Source organism: Artemia sp. Qi Xiang Cuo, chromosome 5 (assembly GCF_049724085.1).
Source record: "Artemia sp. Qi Xiang Cuo chromosome 5, ASM4972408v1, whole genome shotgun sequence".
NCBI lineage: Eukaryota > Metazoa > Arthropoda > Branchiopoda > Anostraca > Artemiidae > Artemia > Artemia sp. Qi Xiang Cuo.
In genome coordinates this window covers 54,906,947-54,926,284 of record NC_142798.1, presented here as the reverse complement: position 1 = coordinate 54,926,284, position 19,338 = coordinate 54,906,947, and positions in this window count along the sequence as shown.

The following is a 19,338-nucleotide window of genomic DNA, read 5'->3' as shown; positions in this document are numbered from 1 at the left end:
TGTAAATTTTATTTATATTTTCAATGCTGAACTGGAAAAGAAAATATTTGTAATATAATTTGTTTTCAGTGAAGCGCCAATGGCGTTTGGTTTTTATTTACAGTTAACGTAGGGGGCAGTATCCAAATTCTTGTTTGTAGTGAAACTGTATTCGTCTTAAACAACTTTAGAAAGAACTAATAAATTAAACGGAATATTTAATGTATAATGATACTAACTGCTGAAAGCTCATCAGTTCAAAGTTTTACTATAATTTTAATGTTTATTTTCAATATTAAGAACAAAAGAAAATATTTGTAAGATAATTCTATTTCAGTAAAGAACCAATGACGCAGTAGATTTTACACTTTTATAGTGTCAGAAGGAGGCGATACCCAAACTCTTGTTTGTAGTGATTTTTGTTCGTTTCAGGCTTGATTTGCATATTCAATTTAAGTTTCATTCGTTTTATTATTTTTTTATTCATTTACATTAATATCTATTGTATGTTTGTTTGCATTGATTGTTTATTTCATTTCTGTTCGTTTTAAGTTTCATTTATACTTCAATAGCAAATTTTTCTTGTTTTAAGCTTGATTTTCATATTCAATCTAAGCATTACTCACTTTAAGATCTATTTATTCATTTATATTAGTACTTGTATGTTTTTTTTTATGTGGTTGTTTATTTAATTTCTGTTCGTTTTGGGTTTCATTTATTCTTTAATAGTAGTTTCTTGTCATTTTGAGTTTGAATTTTAACAGGTATTTGTATCTGCTGAGCTTAAGTTTAATATGGTCTTTACTTCTCTTGGAAAAACTTGTTTTTAGGAAAGTTTTTTTTAATTAATAAAATATTAAAGGTTTTCGTGCGCAAAAGTTTCAATTGTGTTTTCAAACCAAAACTTAACAAACAATATGCGCTAACTAATTCGGTAAATTTGATAATGTTTTTGCACTTGAAAGTTCTGCAAGATTTAGTAGAAACCTGTAAATAAATTTTTTTAAGACAGTTCTTAAGTTTTCCGTTACGCAATATTTTATATTTGTCTTCCATGGGGCAATTTAACTATTTATATTGTAACTACCGCTAGGCAAAGTAGCCAAGGGTTAAACGAGGGTATTTTAAATCTGTCCTTGTTACATTTAAATGTGTCATGTCTTGATTTCTTTCATTGGTTTCTGACGTGAATTAATAAATTTAATATTTGTACTTTATGTGATACAAGTTAAGCAATAGAATTGCCACTTTTGGGGTACTTGTCGGTTATTGGGAACACATTCAAGGATCACACAGGTTATATCTCAGAAAAACGGTTTTATAGCTACAAAAAAACAAGTGATGGATAATACAATGCATTGGACTTAGACAGAATGCATTAGACATGTATGATTTGGGCTATATACCTACACATTAGGGGCGGGAAGGGGGGTTAGGCTAGGTTACGTTAGGTTGGTTAGGTTTCCATAATTCTGTTTCTAAAGCAAGAAAATGTTTCTAAAGTTTGTTTCTTTGGTTTTAAAGTGTAACAAAGTGTAACGTGTCCATCTCTAGAGCCACTGAGATCGAACTGGCTGTTTGCGTACGTTTGCGTCGACGCCGTGTAAAGCCTAGGTGCACTTGAACTTAGCTGGAGCACTGAATCGGCGGTTGGATTTCCCTCTAATTTTTTAGCAGCTCGAACAGAGGCACTAGAAGTCCAATTAAATGAAAATGTTAGCATATACGGCCAAAAAAATTATAAGTATCATACCAGCATACATTGGAGATGAAGGCCATCCTAAATTTGAAGATTCAAGTACCACACGCACTGAAATTTGTTTCTTTATCTTTCTCTTTTCATTGCAACTGTCGTTTCTTAGCCAGCAAATTGTCTGTTGCTTGCAATTCTCTATTTGATCAAACCAAGTTAGATAAAATGGAATAATAAGGATAATTTTGGGTTTTTTGCTTTGTTTTACTCCTGTCAAGTGAACAGCGGTCCTTCAACCAAGTCAATTAAAAATATAGTAAAGAAAATACAAGCTAATGTCTTACTCTATAATACCCTCTGGATCTACCAGAAGAACCACGCCTTCCACCACGATGTAACTTCTTTGAGCGTTCGAATACGGCATTTTACTTGTTCTATTCATTTGGGGGAAAATCATGTCCTGTATATTAGGTGAAATTGACTTAGTATTATTAAAACCTTACTATTTTCGTCATATCCTGGTCATTGTTCACTGTTTTCATGTAAAGATGACCACGGCAAAAAAGCATTTGCGAACCGATAACTTTCCTTTTCTTGGCCTGATTTTAGCCCTCCGTTATTAGGCTCCTTTAAACAGCACTTCTAGATCTTATTGGCTGATTCGCTTGGGTAAGTTTTTGTTTATCCACACTAAAAAAAAATCCCCTAAATAGAGGGCACTGACCTTTGATGACCTTTAAAAACCTTTGTTTTATAAATGTGAAACCATGCAGAATAGATCTTCTGCTTAAAAAAAAAGTACAAAAAAAGTGTTTTAAGCTTTACAACTTTGCTTTAATCCAAAGTTGGGAAGTTTCAAACATCTGGAAATACATTTCCTAAATTTAGGAAAAAACCTTTGATATGGCTTAAATTTCTACTCAAATAACAGGAATTGCATTTTCAAACTAAAACTAGAGAAAAAGAAACTCAAAATTAAGATATAATGTTGTTTTGTCAAAATTCAAGACTTAGAAATCAGAAGGGGGTTAACATAGTAGATATGACAATACCTTCCCAGAGTATGTTTTTGGCCCTGGATTCATCACAGAAAGTTTTGTTTTCCTAAGCTAACTCTTCCAAGATATCAAAAAGTAGCTAGTCTAGAATAGTGCTTCAGAGGCGGTCTGTGAACTCCCTTCGAACTTTGAGTTTTAGATGTCCGAAACATATAAATGGTTTAATGTAAGCCCCCTTAGAAGGGAGACATATCAGCATGTAATTAAGTTGATAAACGATGTAAATTCTCCCTTACGTATTATTTCTCCCTCAAATACTCGTTGGCTCTCTCGGTACAATGCCTTGGTTCGTATGCATGAGCAGTACTTGGAGCTCACCACATACTTCAATCTAGCCAAAGAGAAAAAACGTTGTTATGCTGCCAGAGTGCTACACGCTATGCATCAAGATGAACAAAACAGAATTTTCATTGTGTTCTTGAAGCCATTGCTGTCCGAATTTCAAAGGGTCAACTTGCTGTTTCAGCTAACACACGCTGACCAATTTTGTCTTTTTGAAGAGCTGCAGGGTTTGATACTGAGTCTCCTGAGTAGGATACTGTGCTCATCTGCATTGTCTTTGATAGTTAATATGGACTTCGAAATCAATTATTTGCCGCCAGATCAAATTGATTACGGACACGAGTTCCTGATTGAACTGGCCAAATCTAAACTTTAAGACACACATATGAGCGAAATCAAAATAAGGTGTTTTGCGTTCCTGAAAATTGCGGCTAAAGCGGGGCTTAAAAAAATGCATCCTGCTCTGGATTCGCTCCTAAAGCTGAAAATTTTATCCCCTGTGATTGGCTTGTCTCAGTTTCGACCCCGATTTGGAGACTTGCCATTGAGAATTGTTGCTATTACTGATCTCAGTACCTTGGAGAATCAGTGGAGGAAACTGTTGGACGTTAATTGGTCATTTGTGTGTGGAGGAACAATCCCCAAGGACTCCTCTCAGTTCTGGATAGCTGTCCTGTGCTTATCTTGATGCTGTTGGGGCATCTTCTTTTCGTAAATTAGCCTGATGGCCATTGACCCTGTTGAGTTTGCCAATTAGCAATTCGACAGTGGAACGGTCCTTTTCTATGATGAATGTCATTAAGAGCAAGTTCCGAAACCGTATGCTCTTGCTCATGTTGAACTCAATACTTGTGTTCAGGCTGAGGTTATCAGCATGGGGCTCTTGTTGCTCAACGTTTGAGACTACAAAGCGTATGCTGATTTTCAATAGTGATATTTATAAGGCTTGTGAAGTCGAAGAAACTGGCCAAACAACTGATCTAGTCGATCTAGATAGTATCCCAGCCTCCTTCGAGTCTTAAATCTCTTAGTGCCTTATGGATCTAAATGCCTTTCTTTTTTGTTTTTGTTTTTTATCTGTACGTGTTATTTCATCTTGGGAATACGAAGGCTTTTGTATTAACCCCGTTTTCAAGTTTTTTTTTAGGCCTTACTTTAATCATAAAGTTATTTTTAAATATTGTGTTGCAACTGTACCAAATAACGTGTACCAAAAATTTTTATGCGATAATACACCAAAGATATTGTGTGTCTTCGGCTTGTGGTTGTTACTAGCGTATATATTGGAATAAGTCATACTAAATTCTAAAAGTTAATAAAAAGAGTTCACAGCTGATTAACCATTATGACGCACAGAATTGCAGCTAAGAACAGATGAATTTTGGCGGATCACGTAAATCGTTGTTCTTCCGCGAAAGTGGAGCAGGATGAACGAAGGGTAAGCAAGCAAGGTAAAAGTAGAATTAGATTAGGGGCAAAACCTTTTCTGACTTTAGCACGAAAGAACTATTTTAGTACTATTTCATCATGTGTAGCACTGTCGCACGTGCTTCAATTTGTAGCACTTTCATAATACAATTTTTTAATTTTGTCATGGACGAAATGATGAGGATTTTGAAAAAGGTTAAGAAATTAACAAAAAGTTTGGACCGCCTTTTTCCGTATTTTTTTTAGAGATTTGTGCGAAGTTTGATTTAACCAGGACCACCGTTTTGCCGTGCTTGTTTCGAAAGATTGGTGTTAAGTTTGAAATAACCGGACAAAAAAACTGATCTAAAAGTAATCCAACTAAACTTATTGGGCCGTGCGCGTGTCGCGGCGAAAATTTTTTTTTTGACTTTAGCACCAAAAATTTGGGCAATTTTAGAACTTTATGAACTGAACATGATGGCAGTCTTGGTTTTCAAAGGCTCGGGCGTATTCTGGCTTGTTTTTCAAGGTTCGGGCTTGTTTTTTGTTTTACTTTCTGGCAACCCTGATTGTGTCAGTGTCCTGCTCCAGATATATGATAACTCTTCAGCTACCAGCACCTGATATTTCAGTATTTGCTTGATTATTTTTAAATGGGTAATATTTGTTTAATAATAAAGAATGGCAAAAGTAACCATCAATGTATGACGATACCAAGGCACCGCATTAGTTATCTTCTTGAAAACTTGTATTCTTGTTCCATACCCTTTCCTGCACTGATTTTTACATTCTTTAAAACAATATTTTTGGTCTTGGAATATTTTGTCTCAACATCTTGGAGTCTTGCTGAGATCTTCAGTCATGGCTGAAGCGATGGCTGTAACCTAGAAAAAAACGAACAACAGCCTAGAGCAACCAAAATTTTTAAACACTTAAAAAAATGTAGTGGAAACAAATAGGTGTCTGTTGCTGATCCAGGAATGATGACTATTATTTCGACTAGTCTTAATAGTAAAATTTTATTCTACAAAAACATTTATGAAAATTTTGAAAAATAGCCTGGTAGACTACACCAGTGGAACCTCCATTGTCAAAGAATAGATACAGAAAACTTACGGCCCCACCTTGAAAAACAAGGAAAATCACTTTTTGCACGGGTAGCAATGTGTCCTCTTTTTTCTTTTTTAAGCACTAGTGGGGTACTGGAACATTATAGAGAGCTTTTTAAGGGATCATTTGAAAATGAATTGCTATATTTGCATGCTTTAAGTAAGTAGTAAAACATAAAGTTAAAAATACGATTTTGGACAAAAATTGCATCTTCGTATGATACCATGTTTGCGTAGATCTGCTGCAGAGTTCCCTGTGGTTCGTTCTTTGCTAGATCCACAATTATCTGCTTACATAATACCTGTCAAGAAATTAGTTGGCTCACTTGTTGCAACCACACTCGGCCTGTTTACGGCACTTTGCCTCATCTCCCGTAAGAAATACACCGTGATCACCGGTTCCGGTAAGCATAGAAATTTAACCTCTAATGTTACACCGAACATGTTTTTCTTCAATAAGAGAGGAGCTGCCACCACGTCGTACCCATATCACAAGCTTGCTACAAAAATATTTCCAGGAATAAAGGGAGAATAGAAATTAATTTCTAGCTCCCTCCCCCGTGTAGATATCCTTCTATAAATATCTGAATCGATCCTGGACACAGGAAAACATTAAAAATGTTTGGTGGCTATCATGATCCCCACTCATCTCCCCCTTTTACGTAGACACATGAATTTAATACTTCATGTTAAGCATGAGAAGTACTTCTGCAGTAAGAGGGGCGCTCCCTCTCCCCACAGTACCCAAACTAAAGGCTTATTCCAAAAGCATGCTCAATGATGAAGGGAGATCAGACATTACATTCTACCTCTCACCCTCCAAACACCATTCTATATTTATCTGGATTCACAGAAACGTAGAAAAATCAGGCATAAAAATACACTTTCTGTGTCCTCATGCACACTCCCGCACCTATATAAAGACCCACCACGCGTCCTCCTTAATAGCTGTAGCTCAAGCAAACATCAATGTAAATAATTTTACCAATCCTCAAATGAACCAACGACGTTAAATGACAGTTTAACATAAATATTAGTCGTATTAACCTTTTATTTCTTATGTAGCCTACTAGAAGTATCTTTAGGAACGAATGTGCTACTACACAGCATTACTGGCTCTGAAACTAAAACACTATTAATTTTAAATCAATTGTCTATTTCAGAATATTCAATCCATAAGCTTTTCTCCCTCTTTGGGGCAAAATTGTTGTTTTGTGCAACATAATTGCAGAAAGTGCAACTTTGCGGTGGCAAAATTCTTTTGCTACTTATAAGGACATCAGAACTGTTAATTTCCTTCCGAATGAGTCGTTTCCCGATATCTAGGACTATTGATTCAAAATAATGTACCATCGTGAAAGAAAAATAAATTAACACGCATTTGTGATTGCTCTCCTCAAAAAAATACAAAATTTCACATTTTCATATATTGTGGCTTGAAACCTCTGTAATAAGGCTCTATGATTTTTTGAATTTTACGGTGCAACTTCTCTAAAATGCCCGCCTTTTCGGGAGTGTTTTGCCTCTTTTTGGAACATGAGGAATATTTTCTCAGGCTCGTAACTGTTGGTGATTGTCCATGAAATTTAATGAATTAGACATAACGAGAAACGCCACAGAAAAAGGATTCTTTCGATGTATATGTTACCATGACTGTACGAAATACGTCAATATCGACATTCACTTGTGAATGTCCGAAATTCATTTTTTTTCCTCCTTGGATTTAGACAGCGTTGCCAGTCGACTTTTACAATTTGATGCAAGGTTAGATGAAGACAGGTTAGGTTAGCACAAGTTAGGTTTTTAACCCATTTCTGATATTTATAACCAAATTTAATCTAACTTTAAATTTTACCATCATAGCCTGCATAAGGTTGAAAAAGCTGACTTGCAAAGCTATTTGAATTCTTGTTGAGAAAAAGGAATTTTGGACATTCACAAATGAATGTTCTAAAGAACTTACACACAAGTTCTAAAGAACTTACAGTTCGATACAGGAACTTTCTGAAAAAATTGAATTTAACCACAACTACCTTAAACCTGATTTAATGCTTCAATTATCACTGACCAGTCAAAGTCATGAAGAGGGAATTTCTAAAACGTTGGCTAAGTTCTTAAATACAAGATCTGCTTAAGAAACACTCGGCTACATAAGTATATAATCTAAATAATTACTTTCTCGTGTAGGGATTTCCTTCATTACTTTACAACATTTAGGAATAATAGTAAAATAATGATGCTGACCAGCGTCGTATCAAACAGTTCGTTGGAACAAACTGTAAGTAAGGAGTGACTCGGCTCGATAGTAACCGAAACTCTAAAAAACTGAATTTGAATATCAAATACTTGTTATGCCATTAGCTGTTATCAGCTTGTTATGCTGATTCAAAATATATAAGACTCATCAACTTTAGTGTGATCGATCAAAATTTACGAGCCTGAGGAAATTTGTCCGATTTATGGCATAGGGGGGAAATACCCCCTAACATTCAAGAAATCATAATGAAAATCACACATCAGATTTAGCGTACCAGAGAAACCTATTCCAGAAATTTCACGCTCCTATACATAAAAATGCGAAATTTTGCTATTTTGCCAGAAGAAAAATCACGGATGCGTGTATATTTATGTTTTTTCGCCAGGGAGGATCGTATCGAAATAATGGTCCTAGAAGATCGGAGAGGGTGCATTCAAACAGAAATTAAAAGTTCTAGTGCCTTTTTAGGTGACTAAAAATATTGGAGGGCAACAGTAGGGGGCGCCTATTGAATACAGGGCGAAGTGACATCACAGCCACTCGCTTATTGAATACAACAGGTACAAGATCTTTGACCTCCAATGAGCTAGAATACTGCCAGTACAAGATCACAGGGGTTTGAATACTACCGGCACAAGATCACAGCCAATCAGAGGAGTATAATCCATGGACGAACAAGACCACATCCTCTTTCTAAACCAATCACAGAGTTAGAAATACTGCCGTGTGTTACATCACCAGACTCCCTTGAATTTCAGCATTGAATTTACGTAATATTTGTTTGTCACAATTCCACCTTGAGACTTTGTTTATATTAACCGCGCTTCAAGGCCAAAGTAACTGTTCGTTTCAAAGCATTATGGAGCAAACATCAGATAGAATGGATGTTTTAGATGTTATTGCAACGCAAATTTATATAACGTAAGTTCTTTTTATAAATAATTAATTGAGATATTTGCATGGTAAATTTTTACCAAATCATATTATTGACTTAAGTAGATATAGCACTCGATGCATTTTTTCTGCTCTTTCCGAATACAATAATATTTTTTTTTTGTTGGAAATAAATTTTAGCCCCACACCCCTATATAGTCCAATTCAGGATATAAATTTGCAAATTAGGGGGATGGAACCGCATAAAGTCCACGTTAAGTGTAAGCCAGCTAGCATTTTTCTCTGATCACATTAATTTTTTACTAAACTAGCTTTTGGAAATGGCGTCTGAGTATAATATTTATTTTTGGTCGGAAATGAATTTTAGCCCCATACCCCTATATATTCCAATTCAGGGTATATATTTGCACATTAGAGGGATGGGATTGCATGAAGTCTATGTTAAATGTAAGCCAGCTGACATTTTTCCTCTGAACACATTAATTTATTTTCTATTAGGCTAGCTTTTGAAACTGTCATTTGGTATACATTTTAGGACTATAAGCTGTGTGTGTGTTAACGAGCTTTTTCTATCTAATTTTAAGCCTATATGCTGGAACTGTGTTATCAAGCCCTTATATCTAAATACCTCCGGTTTCTAGAGCTTATAACATTTTTAAAGTTATTTCATGGGTCTGTAGCCTACCTAGCTATCTAAATTTGACCATTTACCGCCCCCCCCCCTAATTCCGGGTTTTAGCATTCTCTGTTTTTTTCATTAGCCCTGGTTTTTAGAAGCATAATTTCTATAATATCTACAGTATTTTGCGCTATATTATGTTTTTTTGTGCCATTCTGTTCTATAGGCTTTTCTGAAGGAAACATGATACTTATGCATTATAGAACAGACACGAAAGAAGTCAAGTTCGGTTAATGCTAATGAAATAAAATAAGATGAAAATATAACAGTTAAGAAACAAATTTGGGCTATACATTTGCACATTAGGGGGTAAAGCATAGCATATATTAAATACATAACCTAACCTATGTACATCTCCCACCCCAAAAGGGGGGGGGTGTATAATAGACGGGACAAGTTTGGTTTTTCACTACATTTTGTATGCTTTTTTCTCTACATGAAAGAAACTATAATTTAATTTCTTTTTTATGATAATTTTGATGCCCCTCCAGCCATCAAAAAGGCTCGAATTGAGGATGAGAACCACTCACGTGCCTCAGTAATTAAATACATCGGGCATGCGACGGCTTATATACAAGAAGAAGAAAGCAAATTGCCAATGAATACGTTGGCATTGCAAGGAACAAATAAAGTGGGTTTAAATTTTATTGTTATTTTCACTAATGATTTTTCTCCCAATGGGAATAGTCAATTTGAAGGACAATGATTGTACCTTTTTTCATTTCTACTTTCACATGTGGATGTCAAGTTACGTTATAAAGGCTTTGAAATAATTCCAGAATATTACATGTTCTAATTTACGCAATATTTGTTGTCAGCTTTCAATACAGCTCGCCCGGATTTGGAACATTCGATAAGGTATGCGAAACTTATTTGTTCCCTTTATCGTATGTTCCAGGAGCCAGAAAATCTTGAAAATAACAGACTCACATAAACGGATGTGATTCTTGGGTCAAAAATAGGGTGGTTTATACATATTGAAAATAAGCTATTTTCAGGAGATGGCCTGAAGGGGTTAGACTATCCCTTTCAAACCAAATAAGACCCCGGATTTTTTCAAAATAGATAAAGAGTATTAATATGAAATTTTCAGGGAATGTTGAACAAAATCAGAACCTACAATGTCCCGTACAGATTGTAAATATGATATATCAGTAATGTATATTGGGTGGCTATTAAATTGAAACTTTCAGGATATATATAGTGGTTAGGGGGGGGGCAGTGAATTAACAAAATGTCACTATGCGCACAATGATAGTGTTATTGCTACAATAAGTGTTTTTTTTGTTATTTATTTTAATGCTTATGTTTTAAATGATTAGAAAATAAGGGTTGCTATTAATCCAATTTTCGACTTTTTTTAAAATAGGGTGGTTTATACACATTGAAAATAAGCTATTTTCAGGAGATGACCTGAAGGGTTTAGACTAACCGTTTCAAAACAAGTAAAATACCTGATTTTTCCAAAACAGATAATGAGTATTCAGATGAGATTTTCATGGAATATTGAACAAAATCAGAACCTACTATTTCTCCTTTAGGTTGTAAACATGAAATATCAGTAATACATATGGGGTGGCTATTAAATTGAAACTTTCGGAATATATATAAATATATATATAGTGGTTAGGGGGGAACAGTGAATTAACCAAATGTCACTATTCGCACACAGCTAGTGTTATTGCTACAATAAGTGTGTGTTTTTTATTATTTATTCTAATGCTTTTGTTTTAAATGATTAGAAAATATAGCTTGCTATTAATCCGATTTTTGACTTTTTTTAAAAATAGGGTGGTTTATACCCATTGTAAATAAATGTCTATTTTCTTTATAGGTTAGAACGGATTCATCACTACCCTCACACCCACCTGAAGAAACATGTCATGAATTATATGACCGCATTGACGAACTGGTTTTAATTGAAGCACCAATGCAATTTCGTGACGCTGTTGAAACGCCATCGCATATCAGTGAAGGGTATGGTAAATTTTTACGGGGTTGTTATGATGGTATTGATAATTTAGATGGTACACCTGCTAACGTTATTAACGACACAGAATGGGCAGATAATTTATTAGAAAATATTTCAGTGTTGATAATAATTCTTTAGATTTAGATGCTAGTACAGTTGAACAATGTAATGAAGTTAGCTCAGAACAAGATTTGCTAGAGAGTGATTTACTATGGTTGAGTCCAAATACCATAAAAGTTTTAGATAATTTTAGTCGTGAGTTAAACAAGAACCCTCCCCCCTCAGATTTAATGAATATTGCCCCATTTCAATCAAATTTAATTGAACAAGAAAATGAATTCGCTTGAATGGATTTGCATAGCCCTACCGCACTAGTGGATATGCTAAGCGGACTTGGGGATTTTACTCCACACACCAGCCCTATGGTTAAACAAAGGGGGGAGGGGGTTAAGGTAATGATATACAATTCTTACCGCTACCGGAATTTCATCAAACAAATTCAATTCTGAATAAAATAGACGTATTCACTGCGAATTTTGGTGATCCGTTTAATACCCTGATGGCGGGGAATATTATAACCAACCCTATAGATATCACCCATAGATATGCGAAGAAAATTCGAGTACTTCTTGAAAACCAAATTCAACTATGGGGGGGAGGAGACAGCATTAAGACCTCAATGGTTTTAAAAATATTTTATTTAAATGAAAGTCATGGTGAGGTCTTTGATCACTATGTGCACACTGAAATGTTGGTGTTGCACCCTCATTTGGAGAATTATGAGAAAGTTTTCATGGGTTGGATCAAGAATGTCGTCAAGCATCTCGACAATTATAATGAGAATGGTAGTGGTTCAGTAGTTTTATTTGTTTAAAATTTAAGTGTTAATATATGTAAATTTAAAAAAGATTTTATTTTAAGAGGGTGTGGAGCGCCAGAGTCTATAGTTTTAAAGTATAGTCCCGGTTTAGAAGAATGCAAGGGCGTTCAACGAATCTGTTTCGAAACAGGCCAAAAGTGTTTCATGTACGCATTTCTGATATCGGCTTTCCGACCTCTGAAAGATGAAGCTTCAAAGAAAAATTTGGACTACTGGGCCGTGCATGGAAAAGAAGGGTCTGATTTTCTCCGAGTAGATTTCACTTGTTTAACAGAAAAATTTCTTGTAACACTCAAAGGTATAGATATTTTTGAACGGGCAAACGTGCATTTAAATATTGGTGTTACAGTGCTACAGTACGAAACGGAATTTGAAGAGGGGGCGCGTTCTCATAAAAAAGCGGTAATACTTCCAATAAGGGCTCCATCTATTGAATCTGTGAAACACTGGGTTTGGCTGTTGTACACACCGCGTGGTGAACCTAATTCAGTTGGCCATTTCAACCAAATTACTGATATTAGTGGAGTTTTGGGAGGGGGTAAGCGATTTGGGGTATGTTACTATCGCCCAATGTGTTTGTCTAGATTTTGTAGCCATATAAATCTACAAAGTCACATGAAACACTGCAAAAGACGCGGCTATCAATCAGTAGAGACAGTTCCTGGTGACCGGGCCATTTTACGACTTAGAAACTTTCAGAATACACGTATGCAAAGTGATAAAATAAGTTTGGACTGTGAGGCCAAGCTTATGGATGTGAACGACCCACAATTTCCAAATCGTATCAAAGAACATCAAGCTATTGCAGTTTTCTATGCCCACGCACAAAGAGACAGCAGTAAAAATATGCGTCTCTTAGAAATAGTTGAGATATTGGATGAGAAAGATTGCATGATCAAAGCATTGACTAAATCAATTGTCACTGCGAATGGGGCTATCTCTCGTTTGAGACACACACACTACCCAATGATACGATCAGCAGAGGATCTCCTGGCCATTAACAATATGAAATATTTTGGGTAAGTAAGGGGGGATTTGAAGAGGGGGCTAAGAGGAAACGGACTAGGGAGAAATAGCTAAGGAAGGAGGGGGAAAGTGCGTCATCACGATCATTTAGGGCAGAAAATATCATCAGAGGATAGTGATTTTCGTGGCGTAGCACATTAATCGTGCAATGGGAATGTAAACCAGCAGTTTTTTATACCAGTTTTCATTCACAATCCAAATTATGATTTGAAATATATTTTACCGGCTTTGGCACGTAAGCAAAGGGAGGGAGGGGGTGCAGATAGTCCAAGGCTAAATAACTCATTTACCTATAATATTATACCCAAATTAGCTGAGAAGTTGATGGTTCTAGAATTAAAATGGTAGACAGTGGATAATGGGCATAGTGTTGGAATAAAATCCGTTTTTAGATTCTTATAGTTTTTTTTTTACCAAGGCTCTCAGTCAACTAATTCAAGTGCAGAAAAGTGACAATTTTGATAGTTTCCCTCTGCTCAAACAGCGCTTTCCTGACAGTGAAATGTAAGACTTACTTAGTTGTAAATACATATATGCGTATGACTATTACAACTCTGGCGCAAAGTTAAGTGAGGAGAACCCCCCCCCCCCAATGAAGCATTCCATAATTCACTTACCGATAGTGAATGCACTGTCGAAGACTATGAATTTTCAAAAAGCGTACGGACTAAGGGTGGCTGTAAAAATGGTTGGGATTATTGTAGAATGTACTTGGCAAGAGAGGTGTTGACTCTTTTAGATATTGCCAGCAAGAACACACACCAAATTTATTCGGAATTCGGGCTAGATATTGCCTATTATTTTTCAACACCAAAACTCGCGATGGACTTAATTCTAAAAATCAGTATTGAAGAAATAGGTTTGATCACCGATGTGGATCAACACCTATTTGTAAAAAGATCTATGATGGGGGAGATATGTTTTTCACGGGGATGGCATCCTAACAACTGATCCAACTGGTCAGAACTCTGTTGATGGTGTAAAGTCCAATGCTGTTTTTCTTGACGTGAGCTCACTCTACCCCTTGGCGATGTCTCACTACAGTTTACCAAGTGGCAATTACAAAAAGCCTTAAAATCCTTGCGCCCTAGATTTAGCCGACATTCCCACTGTCGAGGACAATGATACCAAAGGATGGATTTTTTAAATTGACGGTCATATAACATTGGAACTCCAGACACTGTAAAAGATTTTGTTTTTCCGTGCGTAAATAGACCGGTGACCAAGGAGTCTTTGAGTCCATACAATTTGTCCTTTGTCGAGGATATGGGCATGCATTGGACCCCCTCCGAGCAGAAACTAATTTCAGATCTGGACCCGAAACAGAAAATTGTTGTTCACCATGTGCTGTTGCGAGGTATGGTGACCAATGGTTTCAGGGTCACAAAGATACACAGAGCCCTGCAATTCGATCAGAAACCCTACTTGAAAATGTTTATTGACACTTTTGTCAGTAAACGTTCACAGGCAAAAAGTAAAGTTCAAGAAGAAATGTATAAACTTATTTTAGATTCAGCTTTTGGAAAAATATGGGAAACAGTACAAAACAGATCTCGTTGAGACGTCGTAACCTACCCCAAAGAATGTGCTCCAATTGTCGCTGATCCTAACTTTACAAAATTCACGGTCATAGACACGAATATGTTTCTGCTACACAGAAAAAAGAGAAATGTTGTTCTGAATAAGAATATTGCGGTGAGGGGGGGCTCAGCAATTGAAATTTACAAGAAACTCATGTTGTCCTTCTTTTACAATGTGTGTAAGGTACAATGGCCAAGGGAGGGGGAGGTTCAAGTTTACTATGGGGACACACATTCTCTATTGTTAAAAGTTAAAACCGAGAATTTATTGAAAGATTTGGAAAATGATCCTCACATTGGTCTGCGGATGGATTACACGATTTGGAATGAGAGCATCTATCCTTAGTTGGTGAAACGCCAGGCCCCCAATAAATTATTAATGTTCAAATCATCTGAGACGGGGAGCGATTTAATATCCAATGGGGTGTTCCCCGGTCCAAAAGTTCACTGCGTGGAAACACACGACAGAGATATAAAATAGTCGTGTAAAGGGGTACCTACACACTTTGTAAAAAAATAGTGTTAATATGAGAGTCTAAAGAAACTACGTGGACAGTTTTATAGTGCCAAGAGGAAAAGTAATGGCAATTCGCTCTCTACAATATAAGAATTATACTGTTAGAGTTGAGAAAAATGCCATGTATTGCATATACGACAAGGTCTATGTACTCGAGGATGGTGCAAGAGTACTCCCCCTAGGCCACTATCGTATTTCAGATCGAAAACAACTCGGACTGGATAAATTAACTTAAATTCAAAAATAGTACTTGGTGGGGGAGGAGAACAGTAATTTCACATATAATTTTCATTCCATTGCCATCACCGTCATCATCATCATTTAACTTTTGCTGTTATTGTATACAGAGTGTGTTTTTCCACTTTCCAAACCCGTGCTTTCCGCCCCCCGGGGGTGGGGGGTCCCACCCAAGGCCCTGGCCTTCAACCCCGGGGGGTTCCGTCCCAAATTTCGGCCCTGGCCCGGCCCGGGAGGGGGGGGGGGCCCCGGGGGGGATTCTCATCCTTTAAATGTTGAAATAAAGTCTTTTTTAGTCTACAAATATGTTCAACTGTGCTGCTATTGCTGTTATTGCTGTATTTTAAGTTTCCAGTAAATGAAAAATATTAAACTGCTGTTGTTGTTGTTGTTGTACAAAAAGTGTTGTTAATAAAAGAAAAAAGTTTTTGTTGTTCTTGTTGCTATTGAATAACGTACTAGGTATATGCTACTGGTCCAGGGGAAAATTATTATTATTATTATTTATTCATTAGACAAGTATTGTTTACAGTTCGTTGTAGTCCAACTGCTGTCAACAGCAGTATGTATCAATTTAAAACACTATTCAGATCGTTTCTCTGTAGTCCGTCAATGTCGGAGAAAACGACACTTTGAGCTAAAATAATTAAAAACTATAATAAAATGTTTTTGGAAAAACCAAAAAAAATACTATTGCTATATTATTTGGCAAGAGTCCTGTAACCAAATAAAAGCTATTGCCACTGCTACATCCATGCCAATATAAATCATGCGAGGACTTGACGTTTTCAATAGTATTGAGCCAAACTCATGGCTGATTATTGATGATTTAGCTGAATCCATTGAACAATTCTTACAGGAAATGCTGTTTACTCTTCGCTCTCATCAGGAACACATTTCCATAACCCTAGTTCTACACAATCTATTTCATCAGAGCAATTATATGGGGACCCTTGCTTTGAACTTCACCATGTGCATCACCTACTGAGCTCGTCAGAATTCAAGTTCTGTATTAACTCTCTACACACAAATATATTCCGGTGCCCCAAATTTCCTACTTCAAGCATAGAGGCATGGAACAAATCAGCCCTAAGGGTACAATTTGCTAGATCTTAATCAGAAAATCAAATAAAAAAAACAAGTTTTTTTTAACTGAAAGTAAGGAGCGACATTAAAACTTAAAACGAACAGAAATTATACCGTAAATGAAAGGGGCTGTCTCCTCCTAAATACCTCGCTCTTTACGCTAAAGTTTTTTATTGTTTTAAAAAATAAAGTTATGTGAGAGAAGTAGTAAGGCAATACACAGTCCGACGAGTGATTGCGTAATATGACTTACCACGGGGCAGTCACCTATGGATCCGACGAGTGATTGCGTAATATGCCTTATCAGGGTCATTTGCCTATTACAATGAACTCTACATGGGTTGCTAGACGGGTTTTCTAATGAAACACCCATTTTTGGAGGTCAAACAGAGAGAGAGAGAGTGGTGGACACACTAACTACTTGTGTGGTAGTTGGATTCGGATATAGGTAGTTATTTTCATAGTAGTTCATACTAGTAAGTGAATTGATTTCAGAGAGAGAGAATAGCTTATTTGAGAGGATATTAGTGGAGAAAAAATGAGTGGTACATTTACACTATTGAAGATTAATGATGGAACCGACAGCAGCAGCAGCAACGATATACGAGTACCTAATGTAGCTGTGGAAATAAACGCTGGCTGTAGACTATGTCTTGAATGGGACATTATGTATGCGAGATACGTGATATCATTAAGCAAGTTTAAGCAGGAGGAGCAACTATGTTTTGCTGGAAAAGTGAATATTCTCCATATAAATAAACTTCGGTCAGCATTAGATGTCCTATCGAAATATATTGATGAGAACAAAATGCATCAGTGATTATTATTTTTGTAATTATGTTCAATAAAAATGTTTCTAAATCAATGATATTTTTCTTTCTTTCTATAGTAGACTAGCGTATATTTTCTAGAGTAGAAAAAGAAATTCTGATTAGTCTGAATTTGATCGTGAGAGAGTTAGGACTCTAAAAAATGGATAGATTCGAGAAAGAGCGAATCATGAGGAATCTAGTTCTTATGGAAAAACGTTTGATTCTAGATGATGATTTTCTAGAGTTGTTTATACAAAGTAACTTAGTGCAACTGGGGTTGCTCAATGACATATAGAAAACTTTTTCCTCATCAATTGTGCGTGGCAAGCAGCCAAGGAATTGTGGCCAACATGCAATGACACGACGCATTTATATATGGGCAGCAAAACGGCAAAAGGGGCTGGTGGGTGAGCCAAGAAACATTATAGTAGAAATTTAGGACTTTATTTATGTGGAAAATGATGCTCAATGATAATTTACCCCTCCCTCTACATCTCTCGGATACTTGTTTTACGTGCTTGCACCGTCTCATTATGTCAGTAAGAGTATCGACATATAACAAAACGTTCAATACATGTTCGTTATATATGTACTCAATGGGCAGTTGGTCCTCATTATGTGAGAATTGTACAATGATTGAGGAGTATGATGAAAAGTGTCGATTGTGCACCCTGTGTAAATTGCATAGAGAATATACTTTACAAATTAAAGGTTGTAATTCCTGTCTTGAAGAGGTGTGTGACTCTCATCCTAGAGGTCACCTATGCTCCAAATGTCATTATGATAAATGTAATCAGTGGGAGAATACATATCCCGGTATGATTGGAAAGAATCCTAACCGTGATTTTAGTTTATTGGTACGAGATTGGTATCGTCGTGGTTCTAGATTGTTCTGGAAGCAGGAATCGGGTCAGCGATTTAACTGTTGGAACAACAAAAGAAGATAGTTTCTACGTCATCGTCGTGAAGACACTGGGTGTCATGATTATAAGCTCACTGATTTTTATTTGGCAGTGACAGAATGTGATTCGACAGTTGAGGACACTGTTTGTGAAATTGCTTCAAATAAGCAAATTGAAACATGTGAATTCTATAGAATGAATGAGAATAGTATCATTGACAATACAAAGAGATATGACAAGAGTGAAGTCACACTCTACTATAAAATATGTGACCCTGACATTGCAGTATATCAGGATCAGTACACAGTGAATTCAGACTATCTACCTGCACTAGTTCTTGTCAACAAATACCTAGTAGTGGACGAAATCTAAAGAGTAGAAAAGTCGTTTTTATCATGTATATAATTTTTTTTTTATTAATAAAAAATTCAACATAAATCTTTATAAAATTTTATTATCTGGACACAAAAATCAATATTAAATAAAAATGTAAGTATATTCTCAAATAGAAAGCCGTTCAATCGAGGTAGGTCAACGTAGATATCGAAAAACTGCTTGTAGGTGTAGCCACGACATCTGAACATGAAAAAGAGTAGTGCATGAAAGCCACATGTCTTAGTTGCTAAATCCTGTACTCTTCTTTGATTTTGAACAATGGTTTCCCCCCTGCTTTCAATAAAGTTGCTGATATTTGGTGCGTAGAATTTATACGATAGACCAAGAGGGTCAAAAAATTCAATATTCTTCGCTGTTGGAAAGATGCATAGCCAATGACCGGTCTTCAAAGTCGACGGACTGCTATTAACAATGATTAGGATGTTGTTAACACGTGGAATTTTTTCAATGAAGTCCGAGGGTATGCAATAGGACTTGTACCGGGACATGTATGGATCCATACTAAATACGTTGATTATTTGGTTTGTGTTCATGGTGCTAGGTCTAGCAGAACACTGCCGTCGGGCGTG